Raw genomic sequence first — 23,687 nt, 5'->3', positions numbered from 1 at the left:
AAGTAATAGGAACACCTTTGTTGAACATACTCGTTGCACAAATGAAATTGTTGCTTTCAGATGTCTAAGGAAGGCTTCATCAGGCCTGAAGTCTTTCTCAGATTCAAATACATAAGTGACAAATAACCTGTATCTGCATATTATGCATAAAATAACAAACCTGTATTATGTTTAACTCAATTGGTCAGCCGAGTTGCGAGATAATAATGAACGAAAAAATGCCCTTGTCACACGAAGTTGTGTGCTTTCAGATGCTTGATTTCGAGACCTCAAATTCCAAATCTGAGGTCTCGAAATCAAATTCGTCGAAAATTACTTCTTTCTCGAAAACTACGTCACTTCAGAGGGTGCTGTTTCTCACGATGTTTTATACTATCAACCTCTCCCCATTACTTGTATTCAAGAAAGTTTTTATGCTTATAACTATTTTGAGTAATTACCAATAGTGTCCACTGCCTTTAAGGCAGTGGACACCATTGGTAATTACTCCAAATAATTTTCGTCATAAAACCTTTCTTGATCAGGCAATTACAATTATTTGTGAATGGTATTTCTTCTTATAGCAGTTTGGTAATTATACTCAAAATAATTATAATCATAAAACCTACTTGTTAAACTGCAAAAAACACATGGTAAGTGCGGATTTTTCTTGAGAAAATTTTTATGTCTGGAGAAAGGTAATACGTTTGTTGCTTTGGCTGTTAAAGGCAGTGGACACTATTGGTGATTGTCAAAGACCAGTCTGCTCACTTGGGTGTATCTCAACATTATGCATAAATAATAACAAACCTGTGAAAATTTGAAGTCAATCGGTCATCGAAGTTGCGAGATAATAATGACAGAAAAAACACCCCTGTCACACGCAGTTGTGTGCTTTCAGATGCTTGATTTCAAGAACTCAAGTTCTTTAAATCCGAGGTCTCGAAATCTACTTCGTGGAAAATTACTTCTTTCTTGAAAACTACGTCGTCAGAGGGGAGCCGTTCCTCACAATGTTTTGAACTATCAACAGCTCCCCATTACTCGTTACCAAGTAAGGTTTTATGTTAATAATTATTTTGAGTATGTACCAATAGTGTCGACTGCCTTTCAAATTTGGGGAAAATTTGCTTCACACAATCATGAGTCGGTGAAATTCAAGAGGCGCAGGCAGGATGGAAGTTTGTGACAAAACGTTATTGCTTTATTTTAGGCGTATTTGCAACGGTCTCCTTCACTTGTCTGCTCTCGCCGAATGCCAGTTAAAAGAATTGCAAGCGAATCTAGAATTGGAAACTTCAAACCAAAAACAATTCGCTAATCCCCCAGCAGCAACTTGTTTTTTTTTTGCATCTTTGTGAGTGACAACTTTTGTAACGGTTCTATAATGATTATTAGTAGTATTTGGAAGGGATTTCTCGGTGTGTGGTTCGTATTTGGGGATATTGTTTGTTTAATTACATTTGTTTATCCTGTTGCGCTTGGTATTTTCATAGAGTGGAGTGGTATTTTTAACCAGAATCAAAATCATTTAATCAAAATCATCCAGCAAGTGCATCAATTAACCATTTAATGCAGGCTCATAACTTTACGCGGGAGACTCTACAATCTGCCGACAGAGGGCGCGATTCCTATTTAAATACTTAGTCAGATACCCTAAACCAAATTCAACGCTGAACGTATAGATGAAGTCGAGCTTGATAAATCATGTGTGTCCCATTCAGAAACGCATGCGGTATCAGAATTTCTCAAAAACATGGACGGAGAGGAGTGACTTGCTTCTTCGAGAGAATTTTGCCCGCATTTGGCTCCATTTTACCGTTTCCTGAAAAAGAAACAGTAGTTATGAAGTGCAAGACATGTGCTCACAAAGTAAATGCAAAAAGTAAGTTTGGAATATATATTTATTGTGGAAACCGGAGCTTGTAAAGTTGTGTGTGATAACCCCCTTGACTTGTGCGTTATTTATAAAAGGGGTAGGCGGGGTCGGCACTAGTCTTGGTGCAAGACGTTTCTCGTTCCCTTTTCACGCACACCGCGGCCAATTCACCGACAGCGCGCGCACCGACTCACCTGACTTATAGTCCACTCACCGATCGCTCGGGAAATTCCGAGCACATTCCAACCATGCCGTGCTGCGCTAGGCCTGCATAACTCTGACGTAGCAGTATCAGCATAATTTCCCACAGTCTGGTATCTGTACGTCTTCGGTGCAACGCAACCAGAAACAGCCATGCTTCCCAATTGCTGCAACATATGCGAACAAATTTCCCAGGGCACATGTCGAGTAGGATTCTACTCTACTCTACTCAGTATATAACTGGTACTCTTCACGTCGCTGCGTTAAGCCAATGCAAAAATAACTGAGTACCAGCATACACCATACCATACACATACACGCATACATAACATACATGTACACATGTGTACACTGCATGCTCTCGTTCGTCGTCGCATTAAGCGTCGTCGTCCCCACAGCTAGTTGACGAGGAGTTGGTGATATGATGCCGATCCGAAACATTGATGGACATCTTTTCTCGGTAAGAAATTGTTTTTGTGCACGGTGTTCTTAACTGGTCACTATCAATATTATAAACGATCAACGTCAATTATTTTATATCAGATACTTAAGACTTTTACTCTAATTTGTAACTATCATTATCAAATAACCTGTTCATTTATGGGGCTAGTTGAACTAGTTCATCCCTTATTCTTTACTCTATGTTCTTACCATGGAGGAATAAAAGATTCCTCCATGTTCTTACTTATTCTTATTCTTTATTTGGCCATTAAACATTAACAATATACAAGCAGACAGTATGTAAAATAAATAATATAAAAACAAAAGTAAATACAAAGCAAGACAAACAGTAAGGGCACAGGAAATTACAAAACAACCCTAATGTGATGGCCAGGATCAACAAAAGTATAATTAAACACACTACACAGTAGCTCGAAAGCCTGTTAGTTATTTTTTAATCCAGTCACATAGGGAGGCTAACTCACTATATACTCTCTTTGGAAAAATAAAAATAATTTAAAGTAAATATAAATAATCTGTATACACAAATCACAACTTGAAACAACAAAACCAAAAACAAACACGGGTCATTCCATGTCAAATCAACCAGTGGTCCCCAGGTGACCCTCTCAGATTTTGATGAAACTTTATCAGAATGATTGGATGTGGCTCAAATGAACACATACAAAAAAGCTAAGTCATACTCCATGTCGTTTTCGAGATATGATCCATTGAAATTTGGTCGCGGCGGCCATTTGGTGCTCGCGCGAGACGCGAAAAGTGATTTTTGTGTTAATTTCCAACTTTGAAAGCTCATAATTTAGTTATTGTACCAGGTAGAGAGCTCAAATTTGGTATTCCATCTTACTTCTTGCCAAATTTAATGAATCTGCACTCAATTTAAATGTATCTCCTTTAATTTTCTAGTTATGGTCACTTAAAGTAGGCACTTTAATCAGCCGAAAATGTTTTTGGGGATAATTGGGGTCACCCTGTGCCAACATGAGAGGTCAAATGAATCCTATATTCCCTAGGTATTATCTATGGGTGCATGTCTATATCCATAAGCAATTATAAGCTCACCAATGCATTAATTTAGAAATAGCATGGGCCCAAAGTTGGTTCCAGCCAGAAAAAGGTGAAAAAGACCCCGCCCGTCTTGACCCCGTTTGACCCCGCGATTTAAAACATTTTTTGAAATTTAAACCAGTTAAACATTTATATTATATCTTCTTATACACCAATTTTCAGCTTTGGCACTCAACTCCTTCATGGTGTGGTGGCAATTTGAACATTATATGTTTTTGGCACATTTTAATGTAATATCATACAGAATACATGTACATGTACATTCATGTACACATGTACAATACATGGTTATTATATGTTTGAAGCTTGTGTAACTGTTTTTTTTTCTGGCTAGCAAAAAAGTAAGTTTATTTGTGTTATTGTTTTTAGAAATGGGTTGATGATGCATGTTTTCAACTGCAATAAATAATTTAAGCAGGTACCTCAAAGTGCTGTAAAAATCTCCCGTTTACACAAAATATTGGAACCATACCCCAGTATGGAACCATACCCCAGTATACCGTGTGTAGTTTCACTTGAAACATGGATCAAACCACACAATACAAATTAAATCTGCCAAAACTTAATGCTCACTGTCTGTCATATTCTTCTCTGGTATTAACCCAACCCCAGTCCCCTGTTTCCTCCATGCTATATACATGTTTATGCTGGTTAAACTTTCCAATCATATGGTCACCTTATTTGCATAAACGCTGGTATTACTTTCCATACACTACTTTTTTAGAACAATACTTCTCTAATGTGTATCACATCAAACACTACTTTCTCAAACAAAATATGTACTTGTGTATCATGCAGACACCACAAATGCCAATGCATTGATGTTACTTTTTGCTGGCCAGAAAAATTAGTTACACAAGCTTCAAACATATTACCATGTATTGTATGTGTACATGAATGTACATGTACATGTACACTGTATGATATATATTAAAATGTGCCAAAAACATATAATATTCAAATTGCCACCACACCATGAAGGAGTTGAGTGCCAAAGCTGAAAATTGGTGTATAAGAAGATATAATATAAATGTTTAACTGGTATAAATTTCAAAAAATGTTTTAATTGATCGCGGGGTCAAACGGGGTCAAGACGGGCGGGGTCTTTTTCACCTTTTTCTGGCTGGAACCAACTTTGGGCCCATGCTATTTCTAAATTAATGCATTGGTGAGCTTATAATTGCTTATGGATATAGACATGCACCCATAGATAATACCTAGGGAATATAGGATTCATTTGACCTCTCATGTTGGCACAGGGTGACCCCAATTATCCCCAAAAACATTTTCGGCTGATTAAAGTGCCTACTTTCAGTGACCATAACTAGAAAATTAAAGGAGATACATTTAAATTGAGTGCAGATTCATTAAATTTGGCAAGAAGTAAGATGGAATACCAAATTTGAGCTCTCTACCTGGTACAATAACTAAATTATGAGCTTTCAAATTTGGAAATTAACACAAAAATCACTTTTCGCGTCTCGCGCGAGCACAAAATGGCCGCCTCGACCAAATTTCAATGGGTCATATCTCAAAAACGACATGGAGTACGACTTAGCTTTTTTGTATGTGTTCATTTGAGCCACATCCAATCATTCTGATGAAGTTTCATCAAAATCTGAGAGGGTCACCTGGGAACTTTTCTGAAAACTGGTTGATTTGACACGGAATGACCCACACCAGAAATTAGACAAGCAAATAAATAAATAAATAACCAAATTGTTCATTAAAAAATATAAATAAAAAGTAACAATAAGTAAATGAATAAATAGTTGGAAAGGTACATCATGTAACAAGAAATATAGCAACAAATAAATCAAAATATGGATGGATAAACAAAAAATAGGTCAATAAATAAACAGACAAATTGATAAAAGAACAGTGCAAGCAACGAAATGTTAATCAAACTAACTCCTTTTTCAACATAAATACCTTTACATCAATAAAAGGATGATTAAATATGAATAAAGCAATCAAAACAACCAATCAATTGATAAACAAATAATCAATAAACCAGAAATTAGATAAGCAAATAAATAGTTAAATTAATAAATAACAAAAATATTGATATTTTATTTCTGAGTTACATGCACTCATTCGTCTATCCGCTCATTCATTTATTCACCCATATTTTTCCTTTATTATATCCAACTGCAGGTTATAATGTAGAAATCAACCTTCAAGCAGTACTGGACTACCATGAAATAATGCAACTACTCCTCCGCCCCACTAGCCTTTTGTCAAGGCCTTCGTGGCTTAGACACTAGCTTCGTAGAGCCGTGATTCGAGGCGCCTGGAAGGGGATATTCGCAGGCAGGTCAAACCTTCCAGTCATTTTGAATGCGGATCTATGAAGCAACGAAGGCTACAGTACCCCTGGTGGTACACAAGAGTATCAGACCAGTTGTCAGTAAAAGTTCTCATGCATGCTGCATAGTCTCTACAGCTTTTACATATTGTGGGACAGAAACCTCATTTCATATTTGGGGAAAACAGCAAAAGTTTACAAAAATGTCAAAATGTTACTTTTGACATGAATACTAAAAAATACAGTATGTTCAAGTTGCAGTTAATGTTAAAAAAAATTTATTTTGTACTTATGTAACAAACGTTTAAAATACTCAATCATATTATGCATATATTTAAAGGCAGTGGACACTATTGGATAATTACTCAAAATAATAATTGAGTAATGACGAGTAATGGGGAGAGGTTGATAGTATAAAACATTGTGAGAAACGGCTTCCTCTGAAGTGCCTTAGTTTTTGAGAAAGAAGTAATTTTCCACAAATTTGATTTTGAGACATCAGATTTAGTGTGACAGGGGTGTTTTTTTCTTTCATTACTATCTTGCAAGTTTGATTACCAATTGAGCTCAAATTTTCACAGGTTTGTTATTTTATGCATAATGTTGAGATACACCAACTGTGAAGGCTAGTCTTCGACAATTACCAATAGTGTCCACTGCCTTTAAATAATGTTAGTCCATTATACTATGTTACATGAAACAGTTTCCATGCTACTAGACCATTTTTATATTATTTGGATGTTGATATCAATGACCAAATGTCATGGTTGAAAATAATAATAATAAAGCATGCAAAAACATTCAATGTAACTTTTAAAGGCACTGGACACCTTTGGTAACCAGTCTTCTCACTTGGTGTATGTCAACATAATGCACAAAAAAACAAACCTGTGAAAATTTGAAGTTGCGAGAGTATAATGGAGGAAAAAACACCCTTGTTGCACAAGTTATGTGCTTTCAGATGCAAAATTCGAGCTTGAATTCAATCAAATATTTGAGTGAGAAATTTTTGTTCTTTCTCACAAACTACGTTACTTCAGAGGGAGCCATTTCTCACAATGTTTTATACTATCAATAGCTCACCGTTACTTGTTACCAAGTTAATTTGAGTAATTACCGATAGTGTTCAGTGCCTTTAATAAGGGAATAAAAGGGTGCGACGGTTTCTTACGTGTGATCGGCTCGGGCGAGGGTCTTGAGCGCATGGCAACGACCCTGCAAGGTTTAAACGGACGATTAAGAACGAGTCACTACTTTTTTATTCCCATTCATAAATGCCCTTTCGTCAAAAAATTTGACCGTTTAAAATATGAGGTTTGAAGTATTTAGTTAAAAACCTTTGTGGAGAGTCTGTTGCGCGTGGGTTGTGTGTATGCGCGCAAGCTTAGAAATAGGGTTGCGTGTGCGCACTTAGAAGTAGATTACGCGCTGTTGCTAATAGCTATGAATTGCATTCTGCGTAATAATCTTGCGCGTCTGAAGCCAGCCAGTTATAAACACTGGTCATTATCAACCAGTTAAACACCCCCACGTGACGCGCTCTCCACCACTAGGAGTAGAGGAACTGTCTGGGGTATTTATGAATGCTTTTTAAATCTCTTTTCCATACAATGCTCTTCATAGTATCATTGTGTTATTAACATCTCAAAACCTTTTTATGCATCTGTAGTACAAAGTAATTAGTGACAGAAACCTGCATTATCCAGGGATGTGCCCTGTAACCCTGCAGTGAACATGTGAATTAAATATGGCAGGGGATTTAAGTTTGTAGCAAGTGATGGTCTTTTGCCATTGTTCAACAGTGGCTGTCAATCTTTAGCTTCCATGGAATTGCAACAAAATGTTGCTAAACACACTTGCTTGGCAAACAAATTACTTCTCACAAACTGTTGTTTAAAATGTTCAATACATTTTTACACAAAAAAGGTTTTTGGGATACATAACTTTGAGTGAGCAATGATTGCTCACCCATAATAGGACCTTGGTCAGACAATTTTCTCACAAGAAAAAAGGTTTAAGTTCAAAACAATTTCAAAGTTGGAAGCACTTTTTATTATTATGACAGATTTCTGTTAAATGCATAGAGCTATACATATATTGATGTGACTAGAGCGCTAACACCCCATTATACACGCAATAAAGTTTTGAAGCCGTGTGGGCGCATCAATGTTTATGTACAAACGAATACAAAAGCTTGATATTTTGTATGCCAATTGTACGGCTATTTGCATGATAGTGTATTTGTTATTTTCTATGTGTCATCGAACCAAAAGATACAGCAAATGTAAACGCACAATCTGCTGATGAGCGTCCAAACTGCGAGCATCATTTGCGTCATGTTAAAAGGCACGTATACTTTTTAAAGTTTTCGTAGCGCAGACAGATGCGAATGGGCAGTCGCGTACGAAAGCGTACACGCCGAATGTTAAAAAAAACGCGCCAATGTGAATTAAAATCGTTTCGTAGTCATGCAACACATCGAAACATGTCTGTGCCCAGGGTGGCTTCAAAACACAGAGCAAGTTAGCGCTATATAAATGTAGTTTATTATTATTATTATAAGTCAATATATATAGCTCTATGGTTAAACGCAACCTTTAAATTTGTTTGTTATGCGATTATTTGACATTAATATGTGGAACTCAGTGTTGTAACTGCGATGGATTTTTCCAATAAACCTGTTTTATATTAAATTGAATTAATTTTGTCAACTTGAGTTTGCATTGCATTGATTAAGATTCTTCCTCTTTACATGCTTTATTCTTGACCTATGCTTCAGCACTGTGTAGGATTCTTCCCCTATGCTTCAGCACTGTGTAGGATTCCGGCCCTATGCCTCAGCATTGTGTAGGATTCTGGCCCTATGCTTTAGCACTGAGTAGGATTTTGGCCCTATGCTTCAGCACTGTGTAGGATTCTTCCCCTATGCTTCAGCACTGTGTAGGATTCTTCCCCTATGCTTCAGCACTGTGTAGGATTCTTCCCCTATGCTTCAGCACTGTGTAGGATTCTGGCCCTATGCCTCAGCATTGTGTAGGATTCTGGCCCTATGCTTTAGCACTGTGTAGGATTCTTCCCCTATGCTTCAGCACTGTGTAGGATTCTGGCCCTATGCTTCAGCATTGTGTAGGATTCTGGCCGTATGCTTCAGCACTGTGTAGGATTCCGGCCCTATGCTTTAGCACTGTGTAGGATTCTGGCCCTATGCTTCAGCACTGAGTAGGATTCCGGCCCTATGCTTCAGCACTATGTAGGATTCTGGCCCTATGCTTTAGCATTGAGTAGGATTTTGGCCCTTCGCTTCAGCACTGTGTAGGATTCTTCCCCCTATGCTTCAGCACTGTGTAGGATTCTTCCCCTATGCTTCAACACTGTGTAGGATTCCGGCCCTATGCTTCAGCACTGTGTAGGATTCTGGCCCTATGCTTCAGCACTGTGTAGGATTCTGGCCCTATGCTTTAGCACTGTGTAGGATTCTTCCCCTATGCTTCAGCACTGTGTAGGATTCCGGCCCTATGCTTGTAGCATTGAGTAGGATTTTGGCCCTATGCTTCAGCACTGTGTAGGATTCTGCCCCTATGCTTCAGCACTGTGTAGGATTCTTCCCCTATGCTTCAGCACTGTGTAGGATTCTTCCCCTATGCTTCAGCACTGTGTAGGATTCTGGCCCTATGCCTCAGCATTGTGTAGGATTCTGGCCCTATGCTTTAGCACTGTGTAGGATTCTTCCCCTATGCTTCAGCACTGTGTAGGATTCTGGCCCTATGCTTCAGCATTGTGTAGGATTCTGGCCGTATGCTTCAGCACTGTGTAGGATTCCGGCCCTATGCTTTAGCACTGTGTAGGATTCTGGCCCTATGCTTCAGCACTGAGTAGGATTCCGGCCCTATGCTTCAGCACTATGTAGGATTCTGGCCCTATGCTTTAGCATTGAGTAGGATTTTGGCCCTTCGCTTCAGCACTGTGTAGGATTCTTCCCCTATGCTTCAGCACTGTGTAGGATTCTTCCCCTATGCTTCAACACTGTGTAGGATTCCGGCCCTATGCTTCAGCACTGTGTAGGATTCTGGCCCTATGCTTCAGCACTGTGTAGGATTCTGGCCCTATGCTTTAGCACTGTGTAGGATTCTTACCCTATGCTTCAGCACTGTGTAGGATTCTGGCCCTATGCTTTAGCACTGTGTAGGATTCTGGCCTTATGCTTCAGCACTGTGTAGGATTCTTCCCCTATGCTTCAGCACTGTGTAGGATTCTTCCCCTATGCTTCAGCACTGTGTAGGATTCTGGCCCTATGCTTCAGCATTGTGTAGGATTCTTCCCCTCTATGCTTAAGCACTGTGTAGGATTCTGGCCCTATGCTTCAGCATTGTGTAGGATTCTGGCCCTATGCTTTAGCACTGTGTAGGATTCTGGCCCTATGCTTCAGCACTGTGTAGGATTCTGGCCCTATGCTTCAGCACTGTGTAGGATTCCGGCCCTATGCTTCAGCACTGTGTAGGATTCTGGCCCTATGCTTCAGCATTGCGTAGGATTCTTCCCCTATGCTTCAGCACTGTGTAGGATTCTGGCCCTATGCTTCAGCATTGTGTAGGATTCTGGCCCTATGCTTTAGCACTGTGTAGGATTCTGGCCTTATGTTTCAGCACTGTGTAGGATTCTGGCCCTATGCTTCAGCACTATGCAGGATTCTTCCCCTATATGTGCTTAAAGGAACACGTTGCCTGCAGATTTCACAAAATTTCACGTTTGAGGGTGTTCCTTATACTTATTAAGAGTTGTTCTTGCAATAAAACACATTTAATGTGTTGTAATTAGTGAATGGTAATTAAAAAAAACAAACACTGACCTCTGACCCCGAAACATGGCCCGCGAAATATATACGTTTTTCAAGCCGTCAAAACGATCGTCCGTTTATGCGCGATGCACAGCAGTTAGGCTGGCGCCGTAGCCAATGGCCTGGTAAACCTACCAGAAGAACACGAGGTAATATACCGTTCTCTACCATACGACGTTGTGTGAAATGTAAACACACCATTTTGCTGTCAAAATGGATCGCCGAAAAACACAGATTCAGCTCATTGCTCTACGCAAAGAGATGATTGAAGACACGTCCAAAAAGAAGGAAAGGACACCTCGCCAATCAGGGTAAGAATAATGTAGTGGGACATGGACTAGCCGACGAGAGAGAGAGAACGGACCATGATTGTTTATACCCAATGCAATGTTATTGTTAGTTATTATTGTGGACATGACACGTAAATTCACAGCCATGAGACAGCCGCAGCACTGAGTTGTGAGAGTACATAATGTACATGTACTATGACTAGTTTACATATAATTTTGTAGATCTATTCACTCGGTGCATAGATGGGGGTGGGGATTTGAATGGAGTGCCCAGCGTACTAATGACTTGCCATAATTTACCCCAATTTACTTTGATGCTACAATTAAAAGAGTCGTTTATCTGGCTGGGAAGGGGAGGGCTTTTGTAAAAATTGTAGAAGTACATTTTAAAAATAGTACAGATTTATGAAATGTTTTTTGTATATTTTTAACAGTTTACCCAAAATATTGTACCCAAGTCAACTCGTACCCAAGTCAACCCGAATTCTTTCAAAGAAGTGTGACCTTTCAAACAATAAAAAATAAAATTTTCGAGAACTAATATAATAAGTTATATCAATGGTTTTCAATTTCTTGTGGAGGTACTATGTGAGCAGATGCCAGGACTTGGCGTAAACATCTTGGAGACCTCATCAAACCCGGCACCTCCAAGTCCACATCATCCACCTCCGCAAAGCTCTTGCCAAGCTGGTGGGTTTGTACCAACTGTAGGGAGATGCCAACACAACAGGACAGGTCATGCTGCAAACAAAGGCCGGATGAATGCTTCTCAAACTTGGCAGTAAGAGACTGATTATTTCATACTGTCAATGGCATGTGCATATATAACAATATACACATGTACTGTCAAAGCAGTCCAGTTTTGTTACATGATATTTTGATCTGTGTCCCCCCAAAAAAAAAAAGGAAACAAAGTAAATGTGTAAACAAACATTTAATAAGGAAACACAAATTTAAGCTTTCATTCATTGTAGTTACTTGTAAACAGCCTCCTTCGCCAACGTTGCATTACCAAAATACTTCACACTGAACAGCCACATCCTAATAACATCATGTCTTTGACCAGCAGCCGATTTCACGAAACTTTACGCAACTGCGTAAGTCCACTTGTGCAACGTTTATGGAGCAACTTGCGCCATTAAAATTGCGCAAGTGGACTCACGCAGTTGCGTAAAGTTTCGTGAAATCGGCTGCAGGGAGGTAGTATTTGCTAAAATGTCACTTTAATGAATCAACATCAAGTGCATGGGTTTTATATTCCATATACATGTACAAATAACCAATTTTTATTTTGTTAATTGTTTCAAAATTTTTGTGTTTATATTTGAAAAGATCTTGAGGCACCTTGTTCTGGACCACCATTAGAGTTGGCACGACATCACAGGAATGACATGTACACCAGGGCAGCATGATGTACACAACAAATGACTTTTCCACCCAGCCAGCCTTCACAGACAACATGTGTCATGTCAGAATGGTACTGGAAATAGAGTAACACTACCTGGTTACTGTGTTTGTAAAATCAGGGGTATATTTCCAGATAGTTTCAACTTTCATTTACACATGATTTATGCAAAACAGGTTTAACAAATGGCAATATTTCCCGTTGTCAACAAGTAGATTCTTATTCCTAAATTAACACATGTCAATACTTTTGCACATTACTTATGTCAACAAATCATTGAATGTGATGTGAGCAGAGTTTGTTTTCATCACAACGACATATGATTAAGTTTAATTTGAAGTACATGGCCAATTGTTTATACAATCATATTTATTGTATTATTTGAGATTTCGATATTTTGTAACAAAAAACACACAAGAACAACAAAATGCAAAAACATAAACAATCTGTATTCAAATAAATTTATCTGAAATATCTTTATTCTGTATTCATAAAGAGACATGGATCATAGATGCAACAAGTTTGATAAACACAGTGCCATTTCAATTTTTTACCCTTAACCCTTGCAAGTGTATTTTGATTTCAAACCACATGCCTGTTATGAAATGCTGTTTTAGAATGATGTTTTAGAACTAGTCATATTGTTGACTAGCAGACCATGTTAGTTCGAATAAGTAAAAGTTTTAAAGGAAAACCACCCAATTTCAAGTCATACTTGTGTTGATCATTCTATTCTACTTTTAAAACATCCTTTCTAACCATACAATGCATTTTACAACCAAATCACTCGATTTAAGGCATTGGTCTCTCTAAAGGGACTTTATACCTTAGATGTTGGTAATTACTAATTTGTGATCATAAAACTCACTTGATAAAGTCTACATGATGAGAGGCATGTCAAAGGACTTGTTTCTATACTGCAATGGTGTTTTTCTTTCACTGTTTCTTGCAGCTTTTATTGCCAAATTTAGCCCAAATTGTCACAGGTTTATTATTTTTATGCATAAATATTGAGGAGATACACCAACTATTACTAAGGATACTGCATGGGACTGTAGTGTTCTTTGACAAAGGACAAATTTAATTAATGTTTGCAAATACATCGTGTACTGCTGTGAATTGTAAAAACATGTCTCAATAAATTGACCATATTGTTTTATAAAGTTCCTATAAATTTGTGACAAAGATTCTATTTGATTACATACAAACTCTAGAACTTGCCAATAATGCTAATAATGCACTGACCTTATGTCTTATGCACACCTGTACAGACATTTTTGTAGCCAAATTGTGGAAATTAAATTTAAGAAGTGGAAAATCTGGATTTGTGTTTTGCTACAAGTTCTTCTGTTGGTAGTAGTGGTGGTGGTATTAGGGGGGGGGGGGATGGCGGCTGTGGGTAGAAGCCATCCTTGCACCATTAGCGGTAAGCCTGGGCGACTAGTGTCGGACTCCAACTATTGAATCCTTAGTCGAGTCGCGACTATTGTTTTCAACTATCCGGTTAAACGTGCTACAAAAATAGTTTTAAAAAAATTGTGTCTACCTGTTTGGTGAACCAATTTAGTCGCTCATTACTATTCATGACAACATAATTTACTTACAGAACACAGTCAGACATCAGTGACACAAATCTTCAATCTTTTCCGCTTGAATTAGACTATATTGTGCTTGCGGCACACATTGCCACAGTGCATCGTGATAATTAAAAATTTGTCGCGACTAGTGTCGTAGTCGCAACTATTGGATGGAGGTGCGACTAGTCGATTAGTAATTTTCACTGGTCGCCCAGGCCTAATTAGCAGAGTTTTCCTGTCCTGCGAAGAAGCTGGTTGTCATCTAACCGTGCTTGGAAAACTTCTTTGATGTACGTGTACTCTTTTTTGTCCATACCGGGTTCAATAATCACATCACCACCCAACTTTCACTGTGACCTGGCAATCAAGTATCAATACAAAAATGTTACAAAATAATAAAATTGTTCCCCGTTTCTGATTTTGTTTTGTAATTTTTGAAAAGAGTTCTTCTAGACTATGGCCCTTTTTGAAACCACGGCTTTGGCTTTGGATTCAGCTCGGGCTAGCTTGGCCCCGCAGATGTTTGGACAATACTAAGCGTGCTTTGCGTAGGGATTCAGACAAGAGGACGGAGTCTGAAGCCGAATCCAAAGCCGAAGCCGTGGTTTCGAAAAGGGCCTATGGAAGCTTCATTTTTGTGGACAAGAGTATTACTTTATTTTAGCTTTCCTAGCCGACTACCATTTGCAGTATGTGCTCCCTGTTCAGATGCATCGCACAGTAAATTTTGCTGTCAAATGATTCTGAGCAATGTAAACAGGAGCTACCTCAAATAGTACCGTCCAAGACCAAGGTCAAGGAATTACATCCCCATAATAGACATAAACATTATTTTATAAAACAATGAATATACCCCGAAGAAGGATCATGTTGGCAAATAAGACAAGTGACATCTATCCTATGGCGATGGACTAGTATTAGATAGACACCACTGTCCTGTTGCCCTGTGACTCTACATGTACATGCAAACAGCATAGAGAAAGGACAGAGAAGTAAAGTCCCTGTAATTTTGTATCTAAAAACGAACTGTGGGGTATATGTGACTCGCAATTGCATACTATACTTACGCGGTAAACACGGTAAACGCCTCTCTGACATGTCTGAGCAGATGTTTTATGAGAGGATGAATTCTCTAGCTGTAGTTTTGTTTCAACTCCACTCGCTAGTTGGTATTAAATAATCTCGTCTTTTTGCTGCAAAGGCCCGAGGCAAAAAGAGACACACGACTACAGAATCACATGCACTATTAGTATTAGTAAAACGGGTACTAGACATTCTTTCGTGTACAAAGTATTCGCATTACTAGACTGGCCCCGCTAAAATCCTACATCGTACGAGCAAGAACGGGGAGTTCAGTGCGTCTGGGGAGGTCTGGCCGCGGGGGATGATGGCCCGCTGGACGGCAGCTGCTCGGCCCCGGGACGTGGGCTGAACTTGCTGCTTAGATAGATTTATAAAAAGTTAATTCAACGTAGGCCCTTTTATTTTTGTTCATGAACTGTTTTTTGTTGTTGGTAACCATGGAGGAAGAGATAGATACAAATGGGGTTCGTAAAATGGTTAATAATTGCTCAGTCGTATAGTTCAAAGGCTGCGACTGGAAATAAGACTAGTGAATTTGGCGGCCATTTATGGGAGTCAAAATCTTGACCCCCCATAAATGGCGGAGCGTTTTGTTTCGAGAAAGTTAGCAAAAGCGAAGCATTTCTAAGGCATGTTTGTGTAGGTCATTATATTCTACTTTTTTAACATCTTTCCAACCGTAATCATTTTACATCAAACGCTTGTCATAGCCCAAAAACGCCCAATAAAGCGCAACCCGAAGCCAACGTGTCCCTTTAAGCACTGTGTAGGATTCTGGCCCTATGCTTTAGCACTGTGTAGGATTCTGGCCCTATGCTTTAGCACTGTGTAGGATTCTGGCCCTATGCTTCAGCATTGTGTAGGATTCTGGCCCTATGCTTTAGCACTGTGTAGGATTCTGGCCTTATGCTTCAGCACTGTGTAGGATTCTGGCCCTATGCTTCAGCACTGTGTAGGATTCTTCCCCTATGCTTTAGCATTGAGTAGGATTTTGGCCCTATGCTTCAGCACTATGCAGGATTCTTCCCCTATATGCTTAAGCACTGTGTAGGATTCTGGCCCTATGCTTTAGCACTGTGTAGGATTCTGGCCCTATGCTTCAGCACTGTGTAGGATTCTTCCCCTATGCTTTAGCATTGAGTAGCATTCTCTGACACTTTCGTAATAAAAACTCTGCATGCTATTCTGCAAACACATTATAATGATCCATGATTAACAAGGCAGAGGGCGCCCTATCTAGCCCTCCGTTGGTTTTAGCAATCATTGGTTTTGTACAGTAGTATATGGTGTAGAGCAAAAAGCACAGAGGTCAATGAGTAGAGTAGAATCCTACACCGCCTGTGTGGTAAAATTTTTTGTCGCATATCGTGCAGGGTATAATGCTTCCTCGTATGTTAGTTGGTGTGTAGGGCTTGTACATTTGGGTTCGTCTTTTAATTTTTGTAAACATGGTGTGCGAATTTTAGTTTGCCCTAAAATACGTTTTTGGGGAAGATTTTGAGAATTTTTGTAAGTGCAATTAATTGAGGGGAATGGAATCTAAAAATGTTATGAATGAGGATGTTTAACAACAGAGCTAACAAAAATAGATCGATGTACACGAACATGGGATTTTCTGGCATTTTTAGTCTTAGTCCAAAGGGTAACTTTGTAGGTAAAAAATAATTATAGGGTCACAGTGCCTGAAAGTTCTTATTCAGAATGTGCATACAAAACTTCCGTATCATACTCACACAGCTTGGTCAAAATCAACCGGTGGTCGACCACCATTAAATATCTAAGCCTATGAGTAATTTGACACGTCTTCGCGAAGATAAGAAGCCCAGACACAACACCACGTTGGCATTCGGTTGTGTACTGTGTGCATGTGTACAAGACATGTCAGACATATCCTTTGCCCACGCACTTGGCCACAATTAGACGCGACATGTAATGGAGGAAAATTTTGGCGAACGACTGTGATCAACTGTGCCGTGCAGGATATCTTTCTTTATTTTCGAAATAATGTGCAAATATACCCATACAAGTTACAAGTTCTCTCATCTGCAAATAAAACACTCGACTCCTCGAGTCTTGCCGATGCGGTCAGCAATATTGTTATAGTATTTTTTCATTGACTGACAATTTCTTCCCTCTAACAATCGATCGCAACCGCTGATCTCTAATTAATAATAAAATAAAGATCAGTGATCGCCTTTGCATGCGCAACAAAACGAACATGGTGTATATATTTCCCCGCCGGGTTCCCGCCGTAGCATGATGCAGCGAGGCTTTTACTCGACACGTCGGGTGCATGCATGCAAGTTACCAGGCTGGCCCGCTTGCCTGTTTCCAGTTGTGCGCGTGCGTAGTATTTTGTTGACCCAGACGTTGAATATGTATGTGAGGTCACATAACTCAAACATGCACACGGACCAAGACGTTTCTCCGGTGCGGTGAGTGGACTATAAGTCAGGTGAGTCGGTGCGCGCGCTGTCGGTGAATTGGCCGCAGTGTGCGTGAAAAGGGAACGAGAAACGTCTTGCACCAAGACTAGGTCGGGACGTGGTCAAGGAGGCGGTGGGGGAGGAGGCTGATGCATGATCGCAACACTCAGACTTTGAATATTAAACACATTAATGCAAATTCAGCTCAATGACTTTGAGTCTGATGATGTAAATGACCTGTGACTGATAATTTGTAGTTGACAAAAAATATTGACTATTTGTTTTGGATAACTTTCCGTATGGCGCCCCCACTTTTTCACTCATTTTTACAAAAAGGGATATATCAATCAGGTAAATTAGATACTATATTATTTTATTTCGAATGAAAAAGTGGTGGCGCCATACGGAATCTTTTCCCTTTTTTTTACATTCCTTTCACAGATTTTCAACAAAATGTAACACTTGTGTAAAGTTGTTTTTATTAATATTATCAGTGATTTTTTTTTCTTTGTATATCACTACCAATTAATAGCACAGACAGCATTTTTTGAATGAATGAAAAGTCACTTATTGTCTTCCTTCTCATTACAGCTGCATTACATACATGGTGTGGTCTATCATTCATACCTGCGTCTCAACTCTCACAAGAATGTTGAAGGTCGTCAGGAGGTCGTCGACCAGAAAGACCTAGGACCACTGGTGAGTGAAACACTGGAGTTTTATCTTACATGTCTTAGGAATTGTCCCAATTGTTTAGGTTTATATCTTGATGTTTACATACAGAAATGTTTGTACATTATTGTTGTTTAGTTGCCCCTGCTAGAACCATCAAAACATTTTGTTTTTATTTTTTCTTGCAGAGGTTTCAACATTTATATTACTCTGAATTTTTAAAATTGGTTTATGAAAAAAAAGATGCACAATAGATGAAATTTATTAGGTGATTTATTGCATATGGTTTCTTTTGAAGAATATAACTCCCAAAATATTTAGGTACACCCTTTTGTTTTTCTTCAGGAAAGACACAAAAACGAATCAGTGTAATGGGTTTGCCACCTGTAAGGTGTAATGGGTTTGTCACCTGTAAGGGGGACCTCTGGTCAATTATGAAATGGTCTGAAAGAAAAAGGCACAATTTCGTTTTGAATAAAAGGTGGTTTATCATTTTGTAAATTTGGAAAAATAGCAACCCCAAAGTTCTTTGTTGGTACTTGTTTATTTTATTTCAGAGGTTTTATCCCTCTGAAAACAGCAAAATTCAGTGATAAAGGTTCGCCAACCATAAGGAAACCTCTGGCCAATGTTTTAACTGTTTTAGTTGAAAAATGTACCACTTTGTTTTAACCCTTTCAATACCATTGTCGAGTTTACTCGACCGCGCAGTGCAAGCGCTTCCTTACCATTGTTCGAGAAAACTCGACCGTGCGTTGTGTAGTCGCTCCGTCCCAATGTCGAGAAAACTTGACAGAAAAAAGCCTTGCCTTTGAGAGATTGTATTTATTTTGTTTGGCGCCCTCTGTTGTTAGGTTTTATATAGACGGGTTGCTTGTTTACCAAGCATTGCAATGGTATGTATTGTATAGGGGGTCGCCATTATGATTTTCCGAGAAAAGTACGTTTGAAGATTTCACGCTTCTGTTTTTTTGGGACAAAAATCACCATCATGTCTCCTCATTGCACGAAGGTTTTGGCTTATATGTTTGCCTATAGTGACTCTATAAAAAGACTTGGGAAGTTCTGAGAGAGAATCTAGTGAACATTTGGCAGCCAATCGTGGTATTTCGTGCCAAACATGCAGTCAGATGATGACAAAACCGGACTATATAACAACGGTAGCTAACTGGACCGAGCACGTCACCCGTTCAACGCCGTGGGCTTGGGCGTGCATGGCGGGCGGGCCCCGACCGACTCGTGCTGGTCGAAGTGACCGTGGTAGCTGAACACTTTCAAAACAGATTTTTCAGCAAAATAGGTTCCGATTTTGGTACAAATGGAAATAGAAGCTTATAATAAAAACGATTATATTTTCTGAGTAGTTTTTACAAACTTTTCTTGAGGAAAATTAGGTTGAAAATCTTGTCGTTTTTCTTGAGACAGAAATCCTGAATAAAAATAGAATTAATTCGTTTTAGCCAGAAATCTTGCAAACAAAATTAAGATAATAATATACAAATTTGACATCGTTGGAAAGTAATTTCATATGCTGCAAATTGCATGCACAAAGTTTTTCCAAATAATAATGTCTTCCCACAGAAATTCAAGATTGAAAACAGTGCACACTGCAAACACTACTGCGTTATATTTGTTTAGTGTGAAAAAATACGGTACACAGCATTGTGACCTTTGTCAACAATGCGGTATCCGGTTCGGCGCTTGCAATAAACAATGTGGTATTGAAAGGGTTAAAAGGCTTGGTAATTTGGTAATTTTTGAAAATTACCCTCCCCCTCCCCAAATATTTGGTCAGAAATAGTTTTGTTTTTTTATATTTAACTCTTAAGAAGAGCAACATTCAGTGATATGGGTTCGCCACCCGTAGGGAAACTTCTGGCCAATTTTTAAACTGTGTTTAGTACCACTTCATTTTAAAGGCATTTTTTTTTATAATTTGGTAATTTTTGAAAATTACCCTCTTCCCTCCCCAAATATTTGGTTAGAAATATTTGTTTTATTTCAGAAGGTTTATATTTAACCTTTAAGAAGAGCAAAAATCAGTGATATGGGTTCGCCACCCATAGGGAAACCGCTGGTAATTTTTTTAACTGTGTTTAATTGAAAAAAGTACCACTTCATTTTAAACGGTCATTTTTTTTATAATATGGTAATTTGGGAAAATTACCCCCCCCCCCCCCCCCAAATATTTGGTTGGAAACAGTTTTATATCGGAGGTTTTTTATTTAACTCTTTAGAAGAGCAAACTTAAGTGATATGGGTTCGCCACCCATAGTGAAACCTCTAGCCAATTTTTTAACTGCTGTGTATTAATTGAAAAATTTGCCACTTCATATTAGGTTAAAAAATATATAAAGTTTTTTGGGGGGCTGACTCCGCCTACCCCTTTTGTGACGTCAATCGAGGCAGACTTTGCCTGCAATGCGTATAGTAAACACACGTGCAAAGTACATGTACGTCCAAGTCAAAAGTTGGTACATTTCAAAAAGTGTTTTTCTGCATTCATCAGCAATACACCTGGTCGGCATTGCCGGAAAAAAACAATTTTGTTTTGTTTTGAAACGTACAAACAGCCCTGTTTAGTTAACGAATGTTTCAAAGAGGTTGAACACAGTTCAACTGTTGCGAGTGATTCATTGCGAGTTTGTGACAACAAAATTTGTTCGCATTTGCAGGAAGTATGAACTGGGCTTTAGGCTTGTAGATCCTTTTAGGTTTATCATACAGTTTCCATAGATTGCACAGGGGTAAGTAGGTACCTGTGAGGGCAGAGATGGTTCTTGTGATTTATTTATCACTACATATTTGGCTGCACAGGCAATTTCTGAGTTGGTTTGATGAATGAAATAAATGGTCCATTGATCAGGGGTAACATTGTTGAAGAGCCACGAGCGTCACTGAATGACGGATTTCAGTGCTACATGCGGATTAGTACAGGCAGAAATTCACTGTTCATATTATGACATGTGTGTAAACCCTTGTCGGAAGTGTCATGGCCGAGCGGTTAAGAGCATCAAGTTCAAACTCTGGTGTTTCTAATCAGCAGAGTGTGGGTTCGAATCCCCAGCCATGACACTTTTGTCCTTAAGCGAGACACTTAACCATTGCTTCGCCCTTCGGATTGGATGTAAAGCCGCAGGTCCCATTTAAAAGAACGCAGTGCATGCACTTATCGAAAAAGATGGCTTTGGCTGCTGTATGCGCCGAAGCACCATGCCATTACATGGTGTGCTAAGGATTAGGTCTCATAATTTCAAAATCTTCATCCCACTCACCTTGCAGTAAAAATATTTGGCGCTTTGCATCCTTTGGAAAAGGCGCGTTATAAATACGTTTATTATTATAATTTTTAATATTGTTATTATTAAAGCACAATATGGTTACAAGTGCATCCATCAGCAAAACAGAAACCAACAAAACATGCAATTGGATCTTGCGAAGGATCTGCGGTGAACTTTACAAAGAGTTAAGAGTAGTCTTATCTTGTTAGGACAAGTTACTCGTCTAACTTACGACTAGCCTTAAGTTAGGACCAGTCCTAACTCTTTGTGAAATCGACCCCAGGATGGTTAAGTAATTTTTTTATATTTTTTTTTATATTTACAGGCATCAAGAGATTGAGTACTCCTGATGAGAATCAACATCTTCGGATCAGTCTACACTGAGAGGAACTCAAGCTCACTGGAACAAGGAGATGAAATCACCACCGGCGATGACGACGACCCGTTGCCACAGAGATGTCTTACTGATAAGGAGGCAATTTTTTGGCTGTGTTTATTTATTGAAAAATGCACCATTACATAAAAGGTGATTTAAAAGTTTTTAAAAACAAGCCCCCAAATATTTGAATATTTTTATATTTTGAACTCTGAAAACAGAAGAGCAAAAAATCAGTGACAAAGGGTTCGCTACCCGTAAGGAAACCCCTGGCCGATTTTCTAACTGTGTTTGATTGAAAATTGCGCCACTTCAAATTGAAAGTTGACATTTGGTAAATTTTGAAAAATAACAGGAGATCCCTCCAAATATTTTGATATACAAATAGGTTCGTTTTATTTCAGAGGTTTTATATTTTACCTGTGAATAAAGAGAGCAAAAATCAATGACAGTTTGTAAGGAAATCCCTGGCCAATTATTTTTAAATGTTTGGGGAAAAAGCAAACATAGTTTGTTGATGTATCAAAATCTTTACCTTGGATGGATTCATCGCTACTGTGACAGGGTTTGCTTCTTTCTGTTTTCTAAGCAAGAAGAACCAATAAACCTATTTTGCTGAAACTTTCACTGTTTTATTTCATCTTTCTAACCATTTGTGAAATCGACCCCAGGATGGTTAGGGTCAAAGGTTCATTTTTTAATGTAAAAGTAATTTTTTTATATTTACAGGCATCAAGAGATTGAGTACTTCTGAAGAGAATCAACATCTTCGGATCAGTCTACACTTATAGATCTCAAGACAAGAGCTCACTGGAACAAGGAGATGAAATCACCACCGGCGACGAGGACAACGATGAAGACCTGATGCCACAGAGATGTCTTACTGATGAGGAGGCCGATTTTTGGACTGGTTTATTCATTGAAAAATGCGCCACTTCATATAAGGTGATTTATAAGTTTTGAAAAACAAGCCCCCTACTATTTGGTTTTATATCTTGAACTCTGAAAACAAAAGAGCAAAAATTCAGTGACAAAGGGTTCACCACCCGTAAGGAAACCCCTGGCCGATTTTTTAACTGTGTTTGGTTGAAAATTGCACCACTTCAAATTGAAAGTTGACATTTGGTAAATTTTGAAAAATAACAGGAAACCCCTCCAAATATTTTGATATACAAATAGGTTCGTTTTATTTCAGAGGTTTTATATTTTACCTGTGAAAACAGAGCAAAAAACAGTGACAGTCTGTAAGAAAACCCCTGGCCAATTATTTTTTAAATGTTTGGGGAAAAAGCAAACATAGTTTGTTGATGTATCGAAATCTTTACCTTGGATGGATTCATCGCTACTGTGACGGGGTTTTGCTTCTTTCTGTTTTCTAAGCAAGTAGAACCAATTAACCTATTTTGCTGAACTTTTCACTGTTTTATTTCATCTTTCTAACCATTTGTGAAATCGACCCCAAGATGGTTAGGGTCAAAGGTTCATTTTTTAATGTAAAAGTAATTTTTTTATATTTACAGGCATCAAGAGATTGAGTACTCCTGAAGAGAATCAACATCTTCGGATCAGTCTACACTTATAGATCTCAAGACAAGAGCTCACTGGAACAAGGAGATGAAATCACCACCGGCGACGAGGACAACGATGAGGACCTGATTCCACAGAGATGTCTTACTGATGAGGAGGCTGATTTTTGGACTGGTTTATTTATTGAAAAATGCGCCACTTCATATAAGGTGATTTATAAGTTTTGAAAAACAAGCCCCCTACTATTTGGTTTTATATCTTGAACTCTGAAAACAGAAGAGCAAAAATTCAGTGACAAAGGGTTCGCCACCCGTAAGGA

General features: G+C 38.7%; 1 long non-coding RNA gene across 2 annotated transcripts; it reads left to right on the top strand.

The window, feature by feature from the left end:
* The first annotated feature begins 1,824 nt into the window (after positions 1–1,824).
* LOC117303078 lies at positions 1,825–23,400 on the top strand. 2 transcript variants are annotated; one of them, XR_004520487.1, is made up of 3 exons: positions 1,825–1,864; positions 18,104–18,211; positions 23,362–23,400. It is a non-coding gene; the product is annotated as an uncharacterized LOC117303078 (long non-coding RNA). The 2 variants fall into 2 exon arrangements; XR_004520486.1 differs by lacking the exon at positions 23,362–23,400 and adding an exon at positions 21,791–21,831.
* The last annotated feature ends 287 nt before the right edge of the window (positions 23,401–23,687 follow it).

This window comes from Asterias rubens, chromosome 2, assembly GCF_902459465.1.
Source record: "Asterias rubens chromosome 2, eAstRub1.3, whole genome shotgun sequence".
Lineage (NCBI taxonomy): Eukaryota > Metazoa > Echinodermata > Asteroidea > Forcipulatida > Asteriidae > Asterias > Asterias rubens.
This window is presented reverse-complemented; position numbering and strand designations above follow the sequence as displayed.